The following is a 10,892-nucleotide window of genomic DNA, read 5'->3' on the forward strand; positions in this document are numbered from 1 at the left end:
GTAAAACATGGTGGAGGCAACGTGATGGCATGGGCATGCATGGCTTTCAATGGCACTGGGTCACTTGTGTTTATTGATGACAAAACAGCAGACAAGAGTAGCCGGATGAATTCTGAAGTGTACCGGGATATACTTTCAGCCCAGATTCAGCCAAATGCCGCAAAGTTGATCGGACGGCGCTTCATAGTACAGATGGACAATGACCCCAAGCATACAGCCAAAGCTACCCAGGAGTTCATGAGTGCAAAAATGTGGAACATTCTGCAATGGCCAAGTCAATCACCAGATCTTAACCCAATTGAGCATGCATTTCACTTGCTCAAATCCAGACTTAAGACGGAAAGACCCACAAAAAAGCAAGACCTGAAGGCTGCGGCTGTAAAGGTCTGGCAAAGCATTAAGAAGGAGGAAACCCAGCGTTTGGTGATGTCCATGGGTTCCAGACTTAAGGCAGTGATTGCCTCCAAAGGATTCACAACAAAATATTGAAAATAAAAATATTTTGTTTGGGTTTGGTTTATTTGTCCAATTACTTTTGACCTCCTGAAATGTGGAGTGTTTGTAAAGAAATGTGTACAATTCCTACAATTTCTATCAGATATTTCTGTTCAAACCTTCAAATTAAACGTTACAATCTGCACTTGAATTCTGTTGTAGAGATTTCATTTCAAATCCAATGTGGTGGCATGCAGAGCCCAACTCGCGAAAATTGTGTCACTGTCCAAATATTTCTGGACCTAACTGTATATATGTATACATATATATATATATATATATATATATATATGTGTGTGTGTATATGTGTGTGTATATATAGGTGTGTGTGTGTGTGTATATATATATATATACATACATACATACATACACACACACATATATACACCCACACACACATATTATATATATATATATATATATATATATATATATATATATATATATATATATATATATATATATATATATATATATATATATATACAGATAGATATATATATATATACATATATATATTATATATGTATATACACACACACACATACATATGTGCGTGTGCGTGTTTTGCACAGACGTGTGAAAAAGGCCCAGTGCACAGAACGGCACAGACTTAGCACACTCGACAAAACGAGTCATAAATAAAAGTTTTCCAATTTAGCACAAGATTAAAAAAACAATTCTTTATTGCGACTTCATTAAAAGTAAATAAAATATATAAAAATTATTAAAATATATTAGTATAAATACAAAAGTATTAAAATATATACGGTAAATAAAAAGTCTGGCTGAGATATAGATAAAATAAATTTTATTTTATTTATGGCTATACTTGAAACGCGTCAGAAAAACCTTTTTTTTGGTATGTCCACTCTATATATTTTAATGACATTGCAATGTAAATTATTTTTTTTTATTATTTTTAATCTGGTGCAGAATTGGAAAACTTTTCGTTGTGACTTGACGCCTCCCACTTCTTATGGAAGGGTGGATTGCCTTTAGCCAAGAACGCAAAACATACATACATTGGACGAAATCGATTATTCCGTCAACAAACTTTTTTCAGGTTACAAATGCCTTATAAAATATCAAAAAGGTTTAATAAAAAAAAAAAAAAACTCTTCACAATCACGTGGTGATCAGTTTTTGCTGAGGACTGTGGTGGAAAAACACTGACACGTCCTCCTCCGTGGGCCGGTGACACCTCATGTGACAGAAGTGAAACTCAACTCTCCAAACTGCAGACGCTGTGAAACCGCCGCACTTCCTGGACCTAGGCTCAGGCCTTTCTTCACTGCACATTTCTACTTATCTTCACAAGCAGATGACAGTTTGTTGTTGTTTTTTTTTTTCTGCTTTTTTTTTTTTTAAACCTACAGAAATTCTACACAATTCTGCAGCAAATATCCAAGCAATTCTTCACCATTAAAGGGCATGCTATATTTTGTGCAAATTTTATGAAATCCTCATCCACACGTAATGCACTTTTTAATAGTTGGGGTTTTTTTACAGTTTGCACATGATGCGTGCTGGGACTTCTAGCTGACAATAGTCTGGGAGCCGTTGGTTGCAGATTACGGTCTTATGAACACTATATAGAGAGACCTCTTGTTTGGGACGTCCTCCATGGGCCAAAATTGAAAGTCGCGCTGGCCACAATTCATTATTACCCTTTTAGTCATAATTCTTGCTGTTAAGAGGCTACCCCCCAAAAAAATGATCCGTTAGCCAGGGATATTAGGACCCCGATCCCTACTTTTAGATTAGAAAGTGCCGTAATGCACCTCACATCCATTAAAGGGGTTGTCTGGTCAGGATATATTGATAATCTATCCTTAGGATGGGTGATCAATATCTGATTAATCAGAGTTCAACACACTGCAATCACACTGCAATCACACTGCAATCACACTGACCAGCTCTTAAGGCCCAGTCACACTAAACAACTTACCAGCGATCCCAATGATACAACCTGATAGGGATCGCTGGTAAGTTGCTAGGAGGTCCTGGTGAGCTGTCACACATTCAGATCTCACCAGTGACCAGCCCCCAGCCAGCAGCACCGCGTGGAAGCATGCTGCGCTTGGTAACTAAGGTAAATATCGGGTACACTCCTTTTAACTAAAGGCCACGTCTCACTAAGCAACATCGCTAGCAACATCGCTGCTAAGGAACAACTTTTGTGATGTTGCTAGCGATGTTGCGGTGTGTGACATCCAGCAACAACCTGGCCCCTGCTGTGAGGTCGCTGGTTGTTGCTGAATGTCCTGGGCCATGTTTTAGTTGTTGCTCTCCCGCTGTGAAGCGCACATCGCTGTGTGTGACAGCGACAGAGCAACAACTGAATGTGCAGAGAGCAGGAGCCGGCTTCTGCGGAGGCTGGTAACCAATGTAAACATCGGGTAACCAAGATGCCCTTCCCTTGGTTACCCGATATTTACCTTCGTTACCAGCGTCCGCAGAAGCCGGCTCCTGCTCCCTGCACATTCAGTTGTTGCTCTGTCGCTGTCACACACAGCGATGTGTGCTTCACAGCGGGAGAGCAACAACTAAAAAATGGCCCAGGACATTCAGCAACAACCGGCGACCTCACAGCAGGGGCCAGGTTGTTGCTGGATGTCACACACCGCAACATCGCTAGCAACATCACAAAAGTTGTTCCTTAGCAGCGATGTTGCTAGCGATGTTGCTTAGTGAGACGTGGCCTTTAGAAATGTGGTTGGATGTAAACAGAAAGCTGTAGCACGCAATGTGTAGCAGCCGCTGACGGGTCATGCAGAACAGATCCTAGGCTGACTGGGGGGGCAGAACAGATCCTAGGCTGACTGGGGGGGCAGAACAGATCCTAGGCTGACTGGGGGGGCAGAACAGATCCTAGGCTGACTGGGGGGGCAGAACAGATCCTAGGCTGACTGGGGGGGCAGAACAGATCCTAGGCTGACTGGGGGGGCAGAACAGATCCTAGGCTGACTGGGGGGGCAGAACAGATCCTCGGCTGACTGGGGGGGCAGAACAGATCCTCGGCTGACTGGGGGGGCAGAACAGATCCTCGGCTGACTGGGGGGGCAGAACAGATCCTCGGCTGACTGGGGGGGCAGAACAGATCCTCGGCTGACTGGGGGGGCAGAACAGATCCTCGGCTGACTGGGGGGGCAGAACAGATCCTCGGCTGACAGGGGGGGCAGAACAGATCCTCGGCTGACAGGGGGGGCAGAACAGATCCTCGGCTGACAGGGGGGGCAGAACAGATCCTCGGCTGACTGGGGGGCAGAACAGATCCTCGGCTGACTGGGGGGCAGAACAGATCCTCGGCTGACTGGGGGGCAGAACAGATCCTCGGCTGACTGGGGGGCAGAACAGATCCTCGGCTGACTGGGGGGCAGAACAGATCCTCGGCTGACTGGGGGGCAGAACAGATCCTCGGCTGACTGGGGGGCAGAACAGATCCTCGGCTGACTGGGGGGCAGAACAGATCCTCGGCTGACTGGGGGGCAGAACAGATCCTAGGCTGACTGGGGGGCAGAACAGATCCTAGGCTGACTGGGGGGCAGAACAGATCCTAGGCTGACTGGGGGGCAGAACAGATCCTAGGCTGACTGGGGGGCAGAACAGATCCTAGGCTGACTGGGGGGCAGAACAGATCCTAGGCTGACTGGGGGGCAGAACAGATCCTAGGCTGACTGGGGGGCAGAACAGATCCTAGGCTGACTGGGGGGCAGAACAGATCCTAGGCTGACTGGGGGGCAGAACAGATCCTAGGCTGACTGGGGGGGCAGAACAGATCCTAGGCTGACTGGGGGGGCAGAACAGATCCTAGGCTGACTGGGGGGCAGAACAGATCCTAGGCTAATTGGTGGAAGTGCCGAGTGTCAAACTCCCATTGATCTGATATTAATCACCCGTCACAAAGACAAGTCAGCAATAGATTCTGACCGAACGTCCCCTGTCACAGAGGCCACCATGAGGAGTATGGATGGAGCATAGAAAATATGAAGTGAACAGAGCCTTAGTGCCCCTCGATCAGAGCAGGGGCAGCACAATGCCAATATACGTATAATCAATAACTAGTACAGAGACGATCGGAGAGTAAGTTATTACTACACAATTGTATTTTGGGAACACAGCGCGTCCCTGTGCCAGACATTCCTCTGTAATGAATATACACCATCGCAAACACTTGGCTATTGATAACAGTGAAAGCAATGAAGACTTCCAGGACACTGCTGGATACAAACTGCAGATTTTTCAGAGCGCACCGGGCTGAGCCTGGGGTGACACTGATCATCCAGAAGGAGTTTTCTCACCTTCTGCTGATTTTGTACCAACCCCGTAATTTTGTGTTAATATTTATTGTGTTTTCTCAAGATACTAATATCCAAAGGATAGGAGATAACTTACTGATCGCTGGGACGTTCTGTCTGAATGGAGCAGAGGGCACACATGTCTCATGGGACTGCATGATATAGACCAGTACGGATTATCTCGCACCTGTCCACTCCGAAGAACTTTTAGGGGCCGATTAAACAAAGTTTTTGAGCCAGAAAAGCTTTGAAAAGTTGCAAAAGTTTGTCATTTTCACACCAGTATTTATCAGCTCATCGAGTGCGCCAACGTTTTGTGAAGCAGAAAGGATACTCCAGTCCCCTGCTGGCATAGCACTTCTGGCGCGGTGCACGATGCACACACCACTCGGTGGATGAATTTTGCACCGTGTCCTCCAGTGAGGCTGGCGCAGCACGAGCGCGCACTATGCTGGTCTTGATGAATCGCCCCATAGTGTTTTAGTAAATACTTGTATCCCCCATGAACCGGTGTGGATCATTAAAGCAGCATTTTGTGTCCCACTGTCCTTCCTCCTGGAAACTAACAACCTCTGTTGTTGCAACTAATTATGCAAAATTTGATATTATCAGCGGGTGAAGAATTAAAGGAGTTGTCTGGAATTTTAAAATGGATTACTTATCCCAAGGAAAAGTCATCAATGTCTGATTGATAAGGGTGCGACACCCGGCATCCCCGCTGATCAGCTGTTCCCGATGTTGTGACACTGGCCGGAACTACTCAGTGTCACACTAGGTATGGAGAAAAACCGAGCAAATGTCAGAGAGGGAGGAAAGGGGAAACCCTGATAAACCTTCTGCTGGACCCTGGCTCCCCTGACATCCCCTAGATAGGTTCTGTACCTAGGTGCTGAGCAGGATACCAGGCCCTGGCTGACCCTGAACTGGGCCCTAGGTAATCAATGGGCGGGATGAGCACACAAGGAAAAACAAAACAGGGAGAAGCAAACAAACAACTTATCTCCAAGATGACTGAGAGGAACAGCTACATACAACAAGGTTTCTCTAGGTAGTTACAAGCCGACTGCCTGCAATCGGGACCGTATAGAAACTTAGGGGTACTTCTCACATAGTGAGATCGCTACTGAGTCACGGTTTTTGTGACGCATCAGTGACCTCATTAGCGATCTCGCTGTGTGTGACACTGAGCAGCGACCTGGCCCTGCTGTGAAATCGCTGCTCGTTACACACAGTGCTGGTTCATTTTTTGGACGTGGCTCTCCCGCTGTGAAGCACACATCGCTGTGTGTGACAGCGAGAGAGCAACGATCTGAATGTGCAGGGAGCCGGAGCCGGCGTCTGGCAGCCTGCGGTAAGCTGTAACCAAGGTAAATATTGGGTAACCAAGCGAAGCCCTTTGCTTGGTTACCCGATATTTACCTTGGTTAATAGCGTCCGCCGCTCTCATTCTGTCCGTGGCGGCTCCCTGCTCCCTGCACAGGTAGCCAGAGTACACATTGGGTAAATAAGCAAAGCGGTTTGCTTATCAACCCGATGTGTACTCTAGCTAGGAGTGCAGGGACCCAGCACTAAGCGGTGTGCGCTGGTAACTAAGGTAAATATCGGGTAACCAAGTGCTTGGTTACCCGATATTTACCTTAGTTACCAAGCACAGCATCGCTTCCACGCGTTGCTGCTGGCTGGGGGCTGGTCACTGGTCGCTGGTGAGATCTGCCTGATTGACAGCTCAACAGCGACCATGTAGCGACGCACCAGCGATCCCTGCCTGGTCAGATTGCTGGTGGGATTGCTAGAGCGTCACTAAAGTGTGGCGGTACCCTAAACATACCACGGGTAAATGCAGGTACAAAAAGACACAAGAGTGAGGGAGAATGATTAGCAGCTGAAACGAAAAGATCTCCGCAGGGGCCTAAAGGGGAAGAGTAAAGAAGACACACACAAAACTCCATTCACACCACAGAGGAAAAATATGGACTTTCAAGGAGCAGTTTGTGCAGCCAAACGCCACGAACATCATAGGGTTGTCTGTCAACCATGACACACCTGTGACACTCCGTTTCAGAGCTGCCCCGCAGAGCTCCATCAACTGTATAGTGGCCACAGCCGGGTACTGCATATCTGCCCCTTTTTCAAATCAATAGGGGGCAAATGTGCAATACCCGGCCATGGCTACTATTCTGCAGACGGAGCAGCTCCGAAACTGAGTAGTTCTGTATGGCGACACTAAGGTGGGCTGGTCTCAGAAGATCTTGGAGGTCCTGGGCTGGTGTGGTTACACGTGGTCTGCGGTTGTGGGACCGGTTGGATGTATTGCCAAATTCTATGAAATGCCTTATGGTAGACATGAACATTCAGTTCACAGGTAACAGCTGTGGTGACATTCCTGCAGTCAACAGCCAAGTGCACGCTCCCTCAAAACTTGCAACTTGCATTGTGCTGTGTGATAAAACTGCACATTTAGGCCCTGTGCGCTCGACGTTTTTGCTGCGTTTTTTACCGCGTTTTTGTGTAGAAAACGCTGCGACATTGCTTCCCCAGCAACGTCTATGGTTTTCAGAAGTGCTGTCTGCACACAGTATTTTTTTGTAGCTGCATTTTTGTGGTGACCACAAAAACGCAGCATGTCAATTATTTCTGCATTTTTCACAGCGTTTTTCGCTCATTGAATGCAGTGCACAAAAACGCAGCCAAAAACGCGCTAAAAACGCATTGCGTTTTTACCACGGGTGCTTTTTTTTTGCGGACAAAAATGCACAAAAAACGCAGTGTGGAAAAAACGCCTAGTGCACACATAGCCTTAGAGTGGTCTTTTATTGTGCCAGCCTAAAGGCCCAGTCACACTAAACAACTTACCAGCGATCCCAACAACGATACAACCTGATAGGGATCGCTGGTAAGTTGCTAGGAGGTCGCTGGTGAGATGTCACACTAAGCGACGCTCCAGCGATCTCACCAGCAACCTGACCTGGCAGGGATCGCTGGAGCGTCGCTACACGTGGATGTATTCTGCGCTTGGTAACTAAGGTAAATATCGGGTAAACAACCCGATATTTACCTTGGTTACCAGCACACACCGCTTAGCGCTGGCTCCCTGCACACCTAGCCACAGTACACATCGGGTTAATTACCCGATGTGTACTCTGCTACGTGTGCAAGCAGCAGGAGCCGGCACTGGCAGTGTGAAAGCGGCGGACGCTGGTAACGAAGGTAAATATCGGGTAACCAAGGGAAGGGCTTCTTGGTTACCCGCTGTTTACCGTGGTTACCAGCGTCTGCAGAAGCCTGCTCCCTGCACATTCAGTTGTTGCTCTCTCGCTGTCACACACAGCGATGTACGCTTCACAGCGGGAGAACAACAACTAAAAAATGGGCCAGGACATTCGGCAACAACCAGCGACCTCACAGCAGGGGCCAGGTTGTTTCTGAATGTCACACACAGCGACATCACTAGCAAGTTGTGCCTCAGCAGTGATGTTGCTAGCGATGTTGTTTAGTGTGACGGTACCTTAAGGCACACCTGTGCAATAATCATGCTGTCTAATCAGCGTCTTAATATGCCGCATCTGTGAGGCGGATGGATTATCTCAGCAAAGGAAAAGCGCTCCCTAACACAGATTCAGACAAATTTGTGAATAATATTTGAGCGAAATATAAAGGCCTTTTGTCGAGATAGAAAACATGTTAGATCTTTCAGTACAGCTCATGAAAAATGGGAGCAAAAACAAGTGTGGAGTTTATATCTTTGTTCAGTGCAATTCAACTGTATGTGGCTAAAGGGAAAAGTCAATCTAAATCAGCAAACAGTAAACAGGAGGGGGATGGAGCTGCAGGATCTGTATGAAGCTGTGAGAGGGAGGAGGTGGGGGGTGAATAGGATTTATCAGGATGATCACGTGGACTTGTCTAATCTGTTATCAGATTGGTGGGGGTCCACGCCCAATACCCCCATTGATTAGCTGTTTGCAGCTCTCCCAGCAGGTGGCGCACCCGCGCTCTGGAGTCGTGGAGCTCTGCACTTCCAGCTCTGTACACAATTTCTACCCAATGTAACACAAACGTGGGTCTAGCCCCGATCACTGGAGGTCTCCGCTGTCAGAACAGACAGTTATATATACCCCAACCTACAGATAGGAAATAACGGATTTGGGGTTTTTTAATTCCTTTTTAGTGGAATCAATTTTTTAATACATTCACATAATTCCAGGAAGAATAACAGGAGTAACGCCTCTACACAGAGGTATAAGAAGATTTTCCACAATGGTTACATCATTAAGAATACAAGAAGTGACTGACATGTCCGGGCTGCAGAACTATTCTCTTTAAAGGGAACCCTATTACTTAGGGTGTGCGCAGGCCAGACGTGACAGCCACATGACAGCCACGTACTGAGCCAAGGGGACGCACAGCAGATCCCTATATAGTAAATATATTGGAGATCAATGAGGAAGCCATGAAGGAGAAGTACCCAGAGCACAATGCACACAGAAGCGGGCACAGAGAAAACCGCAGGCAGTGCAGGTAAAAGGCAACAAAGGGCACACCGCAGGCAGCACAGCACACAGCAGAGCTCAGCACAGGGTAGAGCACACAGCACAGGGGAAGCAGAACAGCACAGCACAGGGTAGGCAGCAGAGCACAGGGAAAGCAGCATAGCACAGGGAAAGCAGCATAGCACAGGGAAAGCAGCATAGCACAGGGAAAGCAGCATAGCACAGGGAAAGCAGCATAGCACAGGGAAGGCAGCACACCGCAGTGCACAGCACAGGGAAAGCAGCACACCGCAGTGCACAGCACAGGGAAAGCAGCACAGCACACCGCAGTGCACAGCACAGGGAAAGCAGTGCACAGCACAGGGAAAGCAGCACAGCACACCGCAGTGCACAGCAGAGGGAAAGCAGCACACCGCAGTGCACAGCACAGGGAAAGCAGCACACCGCAGTGCACAGCACAGGGAAAGCAGCACACCGCAGTGCACAGCACAGGGAAAGCAGCAGAGCACAGGGAAAGCAGCAGAGCACAGGGAAAGCAGCAGAGCACAGGGTAGGCAGCAGAGCACAGGGTAGGCAGCATAGCACAGGGTAGGCAGCATAGCACAGGGTAGGCAGCATAGCACAGGGTAGGCAGCATAGCACAGGGTAGGCAGCATAGCACAGGGTAGGCAGCATAGCACAGGGTAGGCAGCATAGCACAGGGTAGGCAGCATAGCACAGGGTAGGCAGCATAGCACAGGGTAGGCAGCATAGCACAGGGTAGGCAGCACACCGCAGTGCACAGCACAGGGAAAGCAGCACACCGCAGTGCACAGCACAGGGAAAGCAGCACAGCACAGGGAAAGCAGCACAGGGAAAGCAGCACAGCACACCACAGTGCACAGCACAGGGAAAGCAGCACAGCACACTGCAGAGTAGACAGCGCAGGGTAGGCAGCACAGCACACCCCAGAGCACAGCACAGGGAAGGCAGCACAGCACACCCCAGAGCACAGCACAGGGAAAGCTGCAGGCAGAGCAGAGTACAGAGCACCCCGCAGGCAGCACCTGTCACATCACCAGTGACGTCACAGTAAGAATGTAAACATGGTGACGTCATAAACACACCCCTGCACCCTCGGAGTGCACACTGCTCCGCTGCTGTCCGCGCTCTGCTGCTGTCACACGCCGCACACTGAGCCGCTCCTCCGGGCCGACCCCTCCTCACAGTCCAGGCCCCGGTGAGCGGAGGACGGGAGGTCACCTACCTGCGGTCCCGGCGCAGAGTGCCGCCCGGGGGCCCTGGCGGGGATGCGCTGACTGCTGTGGCCCCTACTCCTGAGGTCGCTGCGGGGGGAGCGCCATGTTCGGCTCCTACCAGTGTGCAGGCCCCGAACACACAGCTCACACCGCCGCCATGTCCAGCGCGCACTGCATTGTGGGGAGGGGGCGTGGTCGCGGCTGTCAGACTCTTTAGGAGGTGACTGCGAGAGCTGGGGCACACGGGGGTGAAGACTGCGAGGACCGGGGGACACGGGGAAGAAGACTGCGAGGACCGGGGGACACGGGGGAGAAGACTGCGAGGACCGGGGGACACGGGGAAGAAGACTGCGAGGACCGGGGGACAC

The 10,892-nt window shown here is 49.2% G+C and overlaps 1 protein-coding gene across 1 annotated transcript in view; it reads right to left on the minus strand.

The window, feature by feature from the left end:
- TUT4 (terminal uridylyl transferase 4) overlaps window positions 1–10,686 on the minus strand; it is a 209,217-nt gene extending 198,531 nt beyond the window's left edge. Inside the window, exon 1 of the mRNA XM_075320092.1 lies at window positions 10,533–10,686. The gene's annotated coding sequence lies outside the window, so the exon portion shown is untranslated. The remainder of the gene's footprint in view (window positions 1–10,532) is intronic.
- Window positions 10,687–10,892: the final 206 nt, after the last annotated feature.

Source organism: Anomaloglossus baeobatrachus, chromosome 8 (assembly GCF_048569485.1).
Source record: "Anomaloglossus baeobatrachus isolate aAnoBae1 chromosome 8, aAnoBae1.hap1, whole genome shotgun sequence".
Lineage (NCBI taxonomy): Eukaryota > Metazoa > Chordata > Amphibia > Anura > Aromobatidae > Anomaloglossus > Anomaloglossus baeobatrachus.